General features: G+C 33.4%; 1 non-coding gene across 1 annotated transcript; it reads left to right on the top strand.

Moving 5' to 3' along the window:
• Positions 1 to 3,968: 3,968 nt before the first annotated feature.
• Trnal-cag lies at positions 3,969 to 4,052 on the top strand. The gene has a single exon. It is a non-coding gene; the product is annotated as a tRNA-Leu (tRNA).
• The last annotated feature ends 12,967 nt before the right edge of the window (positions 4,053 to 17,019 follow it).

Here is a 17,019-nt window from a genome sequence, read left to right on the forward strand (position 1 = left end):
GGATTAGATAAGAAACTATCATCCACCGAATCATGAGATTGTCTAGAAAGGAAGCTGATAGGAAGACCTAGAATGAAGAGAGTGACCAGCAGTTTTACATACATAATTATGTATGGAATTTCATGAAAGACTCATATAGAGTAAGGATTTCTGCAGTCTTTAACAAAATGGTAAAAGATACGATGCACGAATTCATTGTAGAAAACAAGATCTATAGGCACCGAAATGTCGACAATAGTCAAACACTTCTATTGTTGGTGAGAACTTTTTTGGACATGCAACACAAAGTTTCACAAAGTATTTCAAACAAATAAATTTAAAAAATCTAAGGGAAAATGAAAAATCGTAAGGAGATTACTCTTTGTGAATATATGATCAGCGTATCAAGATCTGTTAACGATGTTCTTTTATTATATTACCTACATTTTTATATATATCATAGATATTCAGGGATAAACTTAAAGCTCATTACTTGTCTGCCTATCTGTTGTCTATTTGCAAGACCAACTGTTTGTTTTGTCTGTACACTAGCAAAACCAAAAATACGGTTGTCACTGTCTGGACCATTGTCATATATCAGGAATGGTTGTGGTTCTGATCCATCAGTTGACGTCCATTCACCTGAGATAAGTTCCTATGACGAGGTTGACTGTCGCGTTGGTGATGCCGAATGAGTGTTTTACAACGGTCTTGGGATACGAAATGAGCCTGAGCTTTTATATCTATGGCTGTGACAGTTTGGGCGTATATTTGACCAGATTTATCTCGAGTGCTTTTCGTTAAAGATTTCATTTTAGATTTACATTTTGCTGCTTTAATAGCACTTTCGTTACCACCATGACTGTGTTCCAGTACAAGAATTGCATTTCCAATTTCGCGAGAAGTTATTAATTCAAGTTTACGTGACAGTGAAACACAGTTTAAGACCTCCCAGATTGCTTTCGATAATTTCCTTGTCGAAAGTAAGTTGTGCAGTATATAGCAGTTTCTCATAGAGCCCACTAGAATCCAATAGAATCCTTACAATTGGCGCCAAGAAGGCTTGCAATCGTTAGTGTTGTTTCTTAATGTCAAAAAAAAAAAAAAAGGCATCCGATCTAGTGGTTTCATGATGGTGAAATGTTTGAAACTCATAATTGATACACGTAATTACTGGAAATCATGCTATAACATGGAAATATTTCGTGTCTCATTTATTTATTTTTTAATCTTGGGTCATTTATTCCTGTGCCATTTTTTCGGTGCCCTTTTTTTCTGATAGTCCACCCTGGTACCTATCCATGGGTCTGCCTATCTGCCTTACTACTTCACTCCTTATCTGCTTTCCTTCCTCCTTTCCTGTCTATTAACCTACTTCTCAGCAATCCTATTTATACGCTCCTCACCAATGTAAAGAATTACATTACAAACAGAATCTAATGTCCGTCTACACAAGCCGCTGCAGTGATGACGCATATGGAAACAGGATGCGACTTTCCGCCACGGTTAAGGATGGAGACGAGATTCCCTAGAGAGACAATCAAAGGTAGTAATGTATTTGCCGGTAAGACGCGCTGGAGCTTAAGCGTGACCTACGTAAGTGTGGCGAGGCGCGTGGAAGGAGTGAGAAGTACCGGAAGAGCAGGAGGGAATCACCAGGAAGCTTTTGATTGTGTTACTTTCTTGTTCGTATTTACCTCGTTGCTCACTTCATTTATTCCGGCCTCCACTTAACCTACTTAATTACGTACTTGTCTTTGTTTCCTTTGTCTCTTTATACGTAAAGGCGTTCAATTATTTCTTTAACCCCTTCAATAATGGGACACATTTTTATACCATGGGATTTGTGTACTATTAGACCATTCTATTGATATTAGGAAGGGTCTGTGGATGGCAGGAGATTAATGGCCATAGTTCAATATTTTAATCTCCTACATGAGTTTCTGAAACTATAAAATCACCAAATAGTAAGCAGAATGAAAATGAAAGCGCGTTATGGTACTGATGAGTTTAATTCAGCCTTTCGATATTCTTTTAGTTGCCTTCTCTCTCTTGGTGCTGTCCTCTTTCCAACTTAGTGGTATGCATTTCTTCTCGTCTTTCTGGCACCATCCTTTTGTTTTTATTTCTCTTTCTTTTTCGTAACCCACTTGTGTTTCTGGCAGTATTCGTTTTTCTGTTTGTGTAGATGCGCTATCTTCATGTTTTCTCCTCCTCCTTTTTATGTGTCACACGTTTTCTCTGTCCTGATTTTTTTCTTCTATTTGTGTGTACGTGAGGGAGTGAGGTCTTTTCTCTCTCTCTCTCTCTCTCTCTCTCTCTCTCTCTCTCTCTCTCTCTCTCTCTCTCTCTCTCTCTCTCTCTCTCTCTCTCTCTCTCTCTCTCTCTCTCTCTCTCTCTCTCTCTCTCTCTCTCTCTCTCTCTCTCTCTCTCTCTCTCTTCTATATATATATATATATATATATATATATATATATATATATATATATATATATATATATATATATATATATATATATATATATATATATATATATATATATATATATATATATATATATATATATATATATATATATATATATATATATATATATATATATATATATATATATATATATATATATATATATATATATATATATATATATATATATATATATATATATATATTATGTATGCGCCGCAATAGCTGCAGGCATCTTTGAATAAACACTGACACACATAGAGAAGCCAACTTCCTTTCCTTCTTTTATTTTCCTCTTATTCTTTTTTTCCATTTCGGTCATCTTTCTGCAACGAATCAGATCCCCTCCATTTGTTCACTGTCTTGCTTAACAGTGTGAAATCCTGTGTTACGATAACACCTCTCTTTTGACAGGTTATTGTTTCAGAAATGTAGTTTTTTTTTCGCGATAAAACTCATTCCCAACCTAATTCTTTCTATCCCTGGATTTGAATATAACCTCGTGTGCCCGGCGCCGCCATCACCGCCACGTACAAGCCTCTAGCCGCTCGTAAAGATAAAGGGATGCATAGGGAGCGTTGTAAATCCAGAGTCGCCTACCGATGCCACCTCATCCTTTGTCACCTTAAAGTTAAACATACTGCCACTGCTTCTTTCAGAAAACAAAAATGAGAAATAGTTTAGATGTTCAAGTCATAAGAGGCATCAAAGACAAATGGCTTAACACTCTTATTGATACTCTAAGGCCTAAGCCAACAGTATTAAACGTCTGAACTGAATTATCCCAGCCTTACGATTATACATGCACTACTACCAGTGATCACCACAGAACAGTGCCACCAGTATATGGCACCACTTTTTATCTAAGTTTGCTAGCAACAACAAGTTCATACCTGAATGCACACTGGCTTCTGAAATATGATAAAATCCTGAATCTGCGTGTAAAGTGAAATTTTAATAAACATGTTAAAATGCCGAAGTTTGGTGCTTTGATTTATGCATTATAGACATGGCAAGCACAATATGATCTCTGTCTTTGATCTTTTAACGCTTATGTAAACCAAATATTTGAGAACTTTCTGAATTTGTTCTTTTCTTTTGCGGTTGTTGAATGTACACTACACAATATATATACACAACTTATCAAACTCTCGTGTACCTTCCATTCATCATTTGTTCTCTGAAGACCTTTCTAGTTTATTAAGAACATGTATCTACGTATTTATATAAAATAAATAAGATAGATAAATAGACAGAGTGGAAGGCTGAAATTCTCCTGGTTCAGTCTGGCTTCCTCCCCTTCCTTCTTTGCCTTGTAATTTGTGCCTCTTATGAATCACATCCCCCCCCTCTCCCGCAAACACTGTCAAGGTCTCTCTCTCTCTCTCTCTCTCTCTCTCTCTCTCTCTCTCTCTCTCTCTCTCTCTCTCTGTGTGTGTGTGTGTGTGTGTGTGTGTGTGTGTGTGTGTGTGTGTGTATACATAAATCCGCTCTAAAGTTGCAATAACAAGGTTTTCATTAAGTCAGGATGGCCGAGCGGTCCAAGGCGCTGCGTTCAGGTCGCAGTCCGGTCTTCCGGGCGTGGGTTCGAATCCCACTCCTGACACGTTATTTTATGATATTGAATCTGATGAGCGTTCCGCTGCTCCCTTTCGTTTTGCCACAGTGAATTACGGTGTTTAATTCACAGTTAGTGTCAGATTTACTTCATGGGTGGTGTTGGCCCTCTGCAGTGTTGAATGTTTCTTCATCGTGTGGCTTAACGTCGCCATTATTTTCACTGGCAAGGTTTAGCTTGGCCAGTGATTTTTAAACTGCGCCGCGGCTTCGTGATTATAGAGTTCATGTGCCGTCAGTCCAAAATATCACCAGTGCGCCGCTAAACATTAAAGCTTGAAAACCTCAGGTATGGACCGCCACCCCATGTTGTGTCTGCATTCTGTCAATGTTTCACCCAACGAGCAAACAAAAAAAGGATAAAAAAGAGTGAATCGTAACTCAAAAGGGATATCAAGGACTGACAACTGATCGTTCTTAGTAGCACTCCAAATTTATTAATGAATAACTCAAACAAGACTGACTTCATTACTTACTTATCAAAGTTTCTAAGGATACAGCTGTATTTATTATTTCATTTAACATAACTTTCCCAGCATTGTAATTATACATGAGCGATATTTGTAGCAACAGTGGTTTCTTTTCACCCTCAGAAATTAAACCGGATTTAGCGTGCAGCTAAATGATAAGTATTAATTAGTTTAAAAAAGTGAAGTTTTAATTCAGAATTACATTCCGAATAAAAGTGTCAAAATTAATCTCTCTCTCTAATGCTGATAGTGCATTAGGATTATCATCATATTCTGTCTTTCCATCAAAAAAAAAAAAAAAAATATATATATATATATATATATATATATATATATATATATATATATATATATATATATATATATATATATATATATATATATATATATATATATATATATATATATATATATATATATATATATATATATATATATATATATATATATATATATATATATATATATATATATATATATATATATATATATATATATATATATATATATATATATATATATATATATATATATATATATATATACAAGATTTAGTAAATGCAAAATGATTTCTTCACAGTATGAATGAATTTTCAAGTAACAACAATATCCAGGGATATTCCACTTATTTCATTTTTACCCTTAAATTTGACGAATATGACACAAAAGTAATATCATAGAGAACCTCCCCTATACCGCCATTTTAAAACTGTGATTTTTATTTCTTATTCATTTATTTACAAGACTTATGTTCTTATTTCGGAAAAAAAAAAATAGATTAGTGTGTTGGAAAAGTGTTCTGCTTCTCTCTTGTCATTTGCACCTTTCTCTCTTCTGTGGATTGTCTTACTTCTTTTATTTTTATTTATTTTTTTTCATTCCTACTGTAGACTCCAGTATTCTAAATCATATTCATCACCTCTCTCTCTCTCTCTCTCTCTCTCTCTCTCTCTCTCTCTCTCTCTCTCTCTCTCTCTCTAATAATAATAATAATAATAATGATAATGATAAAAATAATAATAATAATGAAAATAATAACTAGCAATAATAGTAATACTCGTAATAATAATAATAATAATAATAATAATAATAATAAAGCACGCCTGGAGGAGTGGACCATAGATATGTGAAGGTAATTTAACATACTATACAGGAAAATATAAAGAAATATGTAACCTTTCGTACTCATCAAATTATTTCGCTTTCTTAACACCAGTTTTGATGTGCGTGTGTGAGTCGCCTTGGGCAGTGAAGCGGCCTTACGCTGTCTCCCTGTATTATTATAACGTTATGTTCTTGTGTGTTAGTTGGTGGGGAGTTTTGTTTGTTTGAGTGTGTGTGTGTGTGTGTGTGTGTGTGTGTGTGTGTGTGTGTGTGTGTGTGAGTAGGATTCTATGTCTATATATGTATTTGTGTACATGTAGTAGAATAAGTTCGTTCGTGAGTGGGAGAGAGAGAGAGAGAGAGAGTGTGTGTGTGTGTGTGTGTGTGTGTGTGTGTGTGTGTGTGTGTTTGTGTGTGTGTTGGTAGGGAGCGGTGTCTGTATGTATATATGCGCGCGTGAGTGGATAGGTGGGTGCCTTTGTGTGGGCGGGTAAGGGTCTTGTCTGTCATTCTGATCCCTGTGAAATCTGGCTGGCATATAAATAGATTATCAGTGGAACAGATAGCGGTAACCAGATGTATTTAGATACGAGGCGCGGCAAACTGGAACTCGGAATGGAATGCTATAATTGTTTGCTATATGAGGACACTTTGATGAATGATGATAAGATGTCAATAATTAGGAATCACATTTCCAGTGTCTTCTAATTGGGATGGTATGTGAACTTTGTGATACACACATTTTTCTTTTCTCTCCACCGTCATTTATTATCAATGAAACTGACAAAAAAGTGAATATGCTTTTAAACAATAAATTGAATAAAACAAATAATGTCAATATGGATTGCAATAAGAACATAACATGATAACAAAATTTAAAAAAAGGGATAAAATCTGCTATTACATGAATGAATAAACAAGGTAAATACTCACCTAGACTGAAAAAAAAATTATATGATGAAGGTATCAAAAGAAAATCCATGCAACAACTTTTGAAAAAAATAATGTAACAAGAAAAACATAGGCGTTAGCAGGTACATGAAATAAAAAGAAAGGGAATTAGGCAAATCATTACGTAAAATATGAAGGATTTAAGGTAAGGAGGGTTAAACGTCACGAATCATGGTATCCCATTCTCTCTCTCTCTCTCTCTCTCTCTCTCTCTCTCTCTCTCTCTCTCTCTCTCTCTCTCTCTCTCTCCTCCTCCTCCTCCTCCTCCTCCTCCTCTTTCTCTCCTTTTTTCTATTTCCCGTCTAAGAAAAGGCAATACAGACGACGCAGAAACTCACTCACGTCAATTATTACGAGGATGGAAGAGAATCACAAATTCACGTAACATACTTTCTTTTTCTTTTCTTTTTTCAGAGCAAATCTTTGGATATTTTTTTTTCGATCTAATTTACTTTCTTTTATTGCAATTTTGAATTATATATTTATTTTTTTATCATTTCCTTTTTGTTTGTTTGTGCTTGTGCCGCTTAAGTTACACAAGACTGAAACTTTTCTGAGGTAATGCGAGAGCAATGCACATGACATTGCATTTTATTTTTCTTCTTTTTTACCATCTAGGTGTCAAGGAAATTGTCCAAAGGAATAAACAAAATGAAAGGGAAAGAGAAACATCAAAAAATGGCGTTGACAGGAGGAAACTTTAAACGAGATGAATGAATAATGTTTAGCGTTTCTATATTATTTTATCAATGTTGGGAAACTAATAATCGAATTAGTGAAGCCTCAACAGGGAGTGCCTTGGAGTTGAACCAGTGACAGAAAACATCGCGTTTAACCCCTTCAATACTGAGACGCATCTATACCTTGAGATTTGTACACGATTAGACCTTTTTTTTTTTTTTTTTTACATTAGCAAGGATCTGTGAAGGTCAGAAAATTAATGGTCACAATCTTCACTATTCTAATCCCCCGACATAAATTCCTGAAGCTGTATAAATCACTAAATAATAAGCAAAATAAATATGGAAACGCGTCATGGTACTCAAGGGGTTAACATCACCACCAGATCATCGTGACCACCAAAGAGTGAGTTAATCTTTTCTGTTCCGCCACCGCATTACTTCTTCTGTCATCGAGTATAGAGCAATATTTCTGTTTGGTGTTCGTAGAATCATACACCACTAAATGTTTACCTGCTGGCTTAGCGTGGGAAGTGCGCGCGGATCACCGGCATTAATTAACCTGGTGTGGCAGCGTCAGGTGAAACTCCCCTCCTCCACATCTGCCATTGTTGTCGATTATTGTATTATTTCTTTTTCTTCCCCAATTTTTCAGCTCCTAGTCCTCTCAGACGTTGTTTTCAAAGACCTAGATGAGTGATGACGAATCTATTACATCATGAAGTGGGTTTCTCTCTCTCTCTCTCTCTCTCTCTCTCTCTCTCTCTCACACACACACACACACACACACACACACACACACACACACACACACACACACACACACACACACACACACACACACACACACACACACACACACACACACACACACACACACACACACACACACACACACACACACACACACACACACACACACACACACACACACACACACACACACACACTGGCAAAAAAATGATAGACGTTGCCAACACAGAGGAAGGAATTGTGTGTCACAGTGCAAAGTTTAGCCCCCGTGTAGGTGCGTTGGTGTAGCTCTGTCGGGGGAGCCCTAATCTTTTTTAAGTATTTCCCTTCAACTCCCACATACACTCTACCCACCATCTCTCTCTCTCTCTCTCTCTCTCTCTCTCTCTCTCTCTCTCTCTCCTGTCAAAATAAAAGGCTTTTTGTGTTTTTTTTCTTTTAATGTGTGTGTTTGTGTGTGTTTACATGTATTTACTTGCAAGCACCAACATTTACATCACTAAAGAGCTTGTCCTGCAGCCAGCAACGTTCGCAAGCGCCCACACTGTCACGCTTGAGTGTGTGTGGTTCCAACTGGAGAGAGGCAGTGGACGGCTGGAGAGAGTGACGTTTGGGCAGTTTGTTATTTATTTTACTCTATTATTGTGGATACTAATCTGATCGAGCGTCTGACGTTTGCTTCTGTTCAATTGCAGCACGGAAGCGTGCGTGTGTAGTCAGTGATGGCTGGTGCACACAATTGGAAAGGTGATGCGGTTAGCGATGTATGTGATGAATTTAGTTTTCTTATAACAAAACTATTGCGTAATATGTTTTTCCACAAAAAAAATTAAGAAATTATTTAATGTATTTTGAACATAATGCAAGCATTCCCTTGATTGTAATATATAGGTTAATTTAGTGATTTGAATAATGAAAATATAATTTAAGAAATACAATTGCATATATATATATATATATATATATATATATATATATATATATATATATATATATATATATATATATATATATATATATATATATATATATATATATATATATATATATATATATATATATATATATATATATATATATATATATATATATATATATATATATATATATATATATATATATATATATATATATATATATATAACATTTGTTCCATGGATTTGTTTATTGTACATGTACAACTAAATATCAATAGATTGATAAGTTCCTCTCACTACAATCGAAGCATTATATTGGCTTGGAACCGAGTAACTCGTTTATTTAACTCTGAATGTCCAGCATATTATGGATAGTCATGTTGTAGAAGTCAAAGTTGATTAACATTACCCTCAACGGTGAGTCAGGTAAAGTCATTTTTACTATTGTAAGTCACAAGCTACTTGAGGGCTCAGCGAAGAGGTGGTGCCGCCAAGTAGCTTAATTACGACCCCTTCTCTTCCCTTCCCAAGAAGCTTTAGCTTAGCTCTACAAGATCTGTTTGCCAAATATATTTCATTACGAGGAAAGTTTCTTACGTAGAATGATAATCTTAATAAGAGTGTCATTAACTCTGTACAAAGTATGTTTCAAGGACTTATGATCTGTGTGCAGTCTTGGAGGGAAGCTCTTACATATTCAATTGGATGACTGACTTGCAGACTGCCTTATTTCCAGCGTTATTAGAGATGTGCACAATTCAACATTTTTTATTCTGATGGTATTAGGATGTATGCATTTTATTATTGCTTCACCACGTATTAATCTGTGTCTTATAATGCATGTTTTAGATTTACTATTGTCTCATTTCGTTGAGATGAGTATTAGATATGAAGAACAATATAAAGCAACATGCTTTGCAAAAACTAGCCAATGGTTCTTACTTATCTTGATATCTTACTTGGTTGCAAATAAGTACAAATACACAAATTCAACTATAACTATATATAACGATAGATTTCGTTTCTTAAAATACACAATAAAAATTCATTCTGGTTGAGGTTAATATTAGAGATGAATAATGATATGAAATAATATAGTCATTTACAAACCTATCTAATTGTTTTTACTTAATTTTGTACATTATCAGGTAAGAAAAAAACGCCAATAAACTTTATCCTTAACATCATTAACCATAAGGAAATTGAAATAGATAGATAAAACAAGCATATATATATATATATATATATATATATATATATATATATATATATATATATATATATATATATATATATATATATATATATATATATATATATATATATATATATATATATATATATATATATATATATATATATATATATATATATATATATATATATATATATATATATATATATATATATATATATATATATATATATATATATATATATATATATATATATATATATATATATATATATATATATATATATATATATATATATATATATATATATATATATATATATATATATATATATATATATATATATATATATATATATATATATATATATATATATATATATATATATATATATATATATATATATATATATATATATATATATATATATATATGTATATTTATTTATTTATTTATTAAACAAATTCTTTCTTACGCTCGAAATCTAATTGAAATAACAGCAAAAGTTGATCGTGTTCCAGAGATTCCGAATTTTTTCCTTAATTTCTTCTCAATCATAAGGTTCAGCAAACTAAGCCTAAATAAATAACATTGCCTGGAAATAAAAACAATCTTGCACTTACCACCAAACTTTAAAATTAACTTACTTTCTTAACGAACGAACTGTAAAAGGACAAACCTAAAAAGGATCGTGTGAGAAACCGAACACTTTCCTTTTCCAGGTCGAAAGACAGCTCAGTCAGCCCCTCGTGAACTATTGACACACGGCTTGAAGCCAACAGTCGCCTTGAGGAATCAGAACACGGGCGAGTTTGCAAAGCAAAATTGCAAAACCCAACTTTAGTTCATTTATCTTTTATTTCTCTCAATCTTAAAAACGACCCTTCGGAAACAACGACGCTTTTATCATGATTTTTTACTTAGCGTAAGTTTACGGTTTTCAGAGTAAACTTACGCCAAAAGCCTTCTCCAGTTTGTTTCTTTGGGTCTAAGGAAATATTGTGTGTCTGTGTGTGTGTGTGTGTGTGTGTGTGTGTGTGTGTGTGTGTGTGTGTGTGTGTGTGTGTGTGTGTGTGTGTGTTCTTTTCACTTGTTCTCTTCCCTCCACACTGCCTCCCGTTTTTTTTTTTTTTTTTTCGTCTTTTTTTCCTGTCTTATAGTTCTCGTTTTCTATCTTTCTATTTTTTGCTTGTCCTTATTTATTTTTTGGTATTTTCTAGTTTCTTTTTATCCCGTCTTTGTTTTACTTTTGTTTATTTTTCTATTAAATTGTATTTTTTTTTCAAATTTTCCATTCTCTCTCTCTCTCTCTCTCTCTCTCTCTCTCTCTCTCTCTCTCTCTCTCTCTCTCTCTCTCTCTCTCTCTCTCTCTCTCTCTCTCATCCACACAGTAATAAGAGTACCACCACCAACGTCGAGAGGATACCTTTATCTTGTGTGTGTGGCTGGGTGGGTGGGTGTTTCTGCGCAGATATCAAAGGTGATTGTGTTTGTATATATATATATATATATATATATATATATATATATATATATATATATATATATATATATATATATATATATATATATATATAGAGAGAGAGAGAGAGAGAGAGAGAGAGAGAGAGAGAGAGAGAGAGAATCTAATGATTTTTTCGGTAATAATCTATATTTTTAGATTTAGCATTTTTAAATTGCTGTGTCTTTGTTTTGCTGCAACACGTGTTCTTTGGTTAATTTTGAAAATGTAGTGTTTTCGTTGTTTTTCCCTCTGTGACCCTTGAACTACGATGTCGGAAGCTTAGGATTAACTATTGTGTGTGTTTCATACATTTAGATACAATCCTCTAGTCCTCCCACGCGCTCTGCTGAGGGTAACAGTAATTACGTCTTCCCTTGTGATTCACAGTCCTTCATGCATTGTTTTCCGAGACAGGACTTTTGTAGAGACATTGCCCGTTTTTCCATGTTATAAGTAAATACCAATGCACCGGAGTAACCTTCACGTTGCCCGCTGCGTCATTCCTTGGAAAACAAAGCGACATGCATGTATTACAGTTGACTGCCCAAAGTGAGGTAGTATTTTATGTGTCGCTAGATTGCCACACTTCGCTCCTCCCTGCTTACACATGGTCTTTATGACACTAACTCCAGTATCACGTTAATAGAATCAATATGCACTTTGTTTTCGTACATATGTACCAATACGCATTATATTCGCGCACACGTCAAAATATTAGTGAAAGGGAGACAAATACGGTGCTGAAGCTGGTCAAGGGCAGCCAGACAAACAAGGAGAGGGGTCCGCTTTTTAGAAGTAGGTAATTGAATTCACAAGTTAACAGCTGCAAATTGGGACTGCGGAAATTGAAATTAATGTTATTTTGTTTTCACTTATTCCTTTAAACTTTTTCATTATCACAAATAAAATTTTACTAAATTGCTAAATTACATTTTCTAGGCCGTTCAGAGCCTACGGCAATGTTCGGTTTCCTTCTTAGAAATACTTAGAAATGGTTCCCCTCCCATTGTTAGATGTTACTGCTCAAAATCTTCCTCTGCTTCTCTTTGTTTTAATGCAGCTGATGAAAAAATGCAGTTTTTAAAAGACAAGTAGGGGAGACACCGACATTATTATTATTATTATTATTATTATTATTATTATTATTATTATTATTATTATTATTATTATTATTATTATTATTATTATTATTATTATTATTATTATTATTATTATTATTATTATTATTATTATTATTATTATTATTATTATTATTATTATTATTATTATTACTATTATTATTATTATTATTATTATTATTATTATTATTATTATTATTATTATTATTATTATTATTATTATTATTATTATTATTATTATTATTATTATTATCATTATTATTATTATTATTATTATTATTATTATTATTATTATTATTATTATTATTATTATTATTATTATTATCATTATTTTTATTGTTATCAATATCATTATCATTAATATTATCGTTGTCATTATCATTATCTTGATAGTTGTTATCATTAATATTGTTATCATTAGCATTATCATTAGTAGTAGTAGTAATAATAATAATAATAATAATAATAATAATAATAATAATAATAATAATAATAATAATGGTGGAAGTTGGTAAAGGAGAAATGGACTGGTGGGCGATCACTTTACTGCAGATTAGTTTCGCCGTTAGGGTTTTTCAAGGAAGTATTCCCTTGAAGAAGCCTTAAGGACAAAACTAGGCTGCAGTAAGGTGATCGCCCACCAGTCCGTTTCTCCTTCACTTCCTTCCACAACCCGTCATAATGTTTGCACAAATATTAGTGATGGTGATAATAATAATGATAATGATGATAATGATAATAATTAATAATAATAATAATAATAATAATAATAATAATAATAATAATAATAATAATAATAATAATAATAATAATAATAATAATAATAATAATAATAATAATAATAATAATATTGATAATAATAATAGTAATAATAATAATAATAATAATGATAAAAATAATAATAATAATAATAATAATAATAATAATAATAATAATAATAATATATTTGAAAAATTAATCACTAGCACGTGTAGGGTAGTGTAGAAGTACATCCAGAAAAAAGACAGTAAACACTGCTGGTAAGGTTCCCGTGTAATAACAAGAAGAAGGCGTGACTTGATCCCTCAGAGGACTGTCGTAAACTGATGCAGGGCGCGGGACTGATCCAGGCACGCCGCAAACGATACAAAGTCAGTGTCATAGTATCGCATAGAATATCTTAATAATAATAAAAGTAATAGTGATAGCAAAACCAAGATTATAATAATGGTAATTGTAATAATAATAATCATCAATTTCATTATTATTATTATTATTTTATTATTATCATTATTATTATTATTATTATTATTATTATTATTATTATTATTATTATTATTATTATTATTATTATTGTTGTTATTATTATTATTATTATTATTATTATTATTATTATTATTATTATTATTATTATTATTATTATTATTATTGTTGTTTTCTGGCAGTCGCTTCGCCATCTCGTAATCCGCCACGCAGCCACCTGCTACAGAGAAGAGTGACACCAGAAATAGATCTTCTTGGGGTCCAATTTTATCCCCCTGGCAAATATTGTTGTTTGGGAGTTGCAGGTCCTTGACACCGAGGAGAGATAAAGGTGGTGAAGCAGAAACGACGGTCAGAAAGAGAGAGAGAGAGAGAGAGAGAGAGAGAGAGAGAGAGAGAGAGAGAGAGAGAGAGAGAGAGAGAATCTTCTGGTTGACGTTTACTGAAGTTTGTTTACATTTGCCTCTCATCCGTGACATTGAGACTTGAAAGAGTTGTGTTTTGTGAGTCACTGAGGGAGAGAGTTACTTTATTCATAATATTTCACTGGTTTAGTGTTTGATATGGAGTGTTCAGTGCGGGAGGTTGGTAATCTTTTTTCATATTGAAATCGATACATAATTTCGCTTGTGCTGAAGTCAAAGAAGGTACAACAATATCAGTCACGTATACAGTAATTACTTCTACAAAGAAATAAAATAATGATAAGGATTAGCGGTTATCGTAGCTGATGAATGTTTATATCTTTATCCACTGGCGACTGACAGGAATGAGTAAAGTAAGTAGATTGGTGAAAGTCTTTGGGCGTACTTTGAACACTCATTTGCGATCTGTCCCTAGGAATTTAAGTACTTTTGTATGAAAAAGATTACAAAAAATGTATGATATACGTAATTGACATATGAGTAACAAAGATCAGGAACGATTGTATCTTGTGGTGCAACTGCCAGATGTTAATAATGAACAAAAGGGAAAAAATAATCGAGAAACGATATCATAAATTTTGGCATTGCATCCTAACACTGCAGTTCCTCCTCTTCTTAATGCTGGTCTCCCTTTCACCAGTGAAAGTCGCCTCGTTCCTGAATATGCGACTTTGTGTGTAGTTGGAGCGCATCTTGAGAAGGGTGTCCGTGTCAGAGCTCAGTCCTTCAGTTAGTGAGTTAGCTAGTTAGTTAATTAATCAGTTTATTGACAAAAGAATAAAGACAACATAACACGCACGAATACACGCATCATCATCAAGAACAATATGCGGAATACTCTTGCCTCCCTGACATTCCCATTGCTGGAAAGGGCATCGTCACAATCGTGCACCTCTTTTTAATCACAGCCTGATCTCTTTTTTTCGTTGCCTTTTCGTGTCTAAACTTTGCTTAATCCATACGCTGCGAATTCAGAGAGAAGGAGTTGGACTGAAAAACAAGGAAGGGTGTGGTGGTGAGGTGAGGAGAGAGACATGATGCAGGTAGGAGGGAAAGGAGATGGAAGGAAAGGATTATGATAGAGGGATGAGGAGAGGGAGGGGATAAGAGGATAGAGAGAAGGATATGATGAACGAGTGAGGAGAAAAGGGAAAGGGAATCTTAGCCAACATTATAAGAGAAATAGAAACGAACAGCCTAAGTTATACACACAATGGTCAGTGATGTAAGGTGGTCAACAGATGAGGGATGAATTAGAGATGGACAGCAGAGCCAGAGGAGACAGCATAACAGATATCATGAATTTCATTTAATAGGACCGATGAGAAATCGACAAATTGTAAAGGCTTTCAGTGCTGTTCAAGTTATTAATTTTCTGATATAACTCGTCGCTTTCTAATGATGATGATGATGATGATGACGGTAATGGTAATGGTAATTCAAAATATAACAACAAAGACTATGATGACGAGGAATGTTAAGCCGGCATCTACGATCCTATACGATCACAATGATAATTAGATATGATTGGAATTGCATCAAATTTTTCACCCCTTTGTCTCCACCTCTCTACTATAGAGCCTTGCTCCACCACAGCAGCATGTAACCGTGGCAGCAGACCACTCTCACACGCCAACTTCTTTCCTCCCCACTGTCAAGGAACATAAATAAGTGAAGCTGCAAGAAGCCTTTAAGGTCTGCATAGGAGGTACCCAAAAAGTATCCCCTTTAGCCCAGAAATTCCCGTGAAAAGCCCACATGGTATAGATAAAAAAAAAAAAAAAAAGTCTTAACCTAATACATTTTTACTTATTTCTACTTATAAAGATCCTTATTGAATGCAATTATTGGTGAGTTGAGAGTATTGTTAGGCTTTCATTGCTCTGCTGGGTTTTTCTTTTATTTTCCTTTGCAACCAAGTATGTATATTATTATTATTATATTAAAATCTCCATCCATTTCAGCCTCATGTTTTTTTTTTTTAGGTGTTTATGAAGATTTATTTTTATTATTCATGTTACTATGGATTGCTACACATTACACCTGGAAGATATGAAAAATATTTGTTCGGGTACTACACCCATTAGCCCGCTTATTTCTATGGTAGTCTCTTTTTAACATTTAGAGCATTATAGAAGTTGTTTGCATGTACACTGTCTTAAAATGGAGAGTAAAAGACTTGGATTTTTCTTTCTTAGGATCCAAAATTATTTAAGTTACTCTAGCACAAAGAAATGCCTAAGAAGTTGTTGGTGGTACCTAGTACAATTGTGTGACAGTGAAAAAGAGTAAAGGTAGCGTCGAGGAAACGAGGTGCAGTTGTAACGAATGCGAACTTCAAGAACTTAGGTGGGACTTTGGTGACTCAAAAATTAGAGTTCCACGAGAACAACACCTCGCGATGTTATTAAAGAAAGGAAGAAAAAATATATGGGATTTTGCTATATGTAATTAAAAACACAGGCAAAATCTGTTAATGTCCTGCCTGCGTATGATAAAAAGAACTACAAAAATAAGCATTGTAGGTAAATTAGATATGTAAATTTGTAAAGAAGTCTTAGTATTTTACCATACTTCACATTACACAGTTAAGCGA

Source organism: Portunus trituberculatus, chromosome 44, assembly GCF_017591435.1.
Source record: "Portunus trituberculatus isolate SZX2019 chromosome 44, ASM1759143v1, whole genome shotgun sequence".
Lineage (NCBI taxonomy): Eukaryota > Metazoa > Arthropoda > Malacostraca > Decapoda > Portunidae > Portunus > Portunus trituberculatus.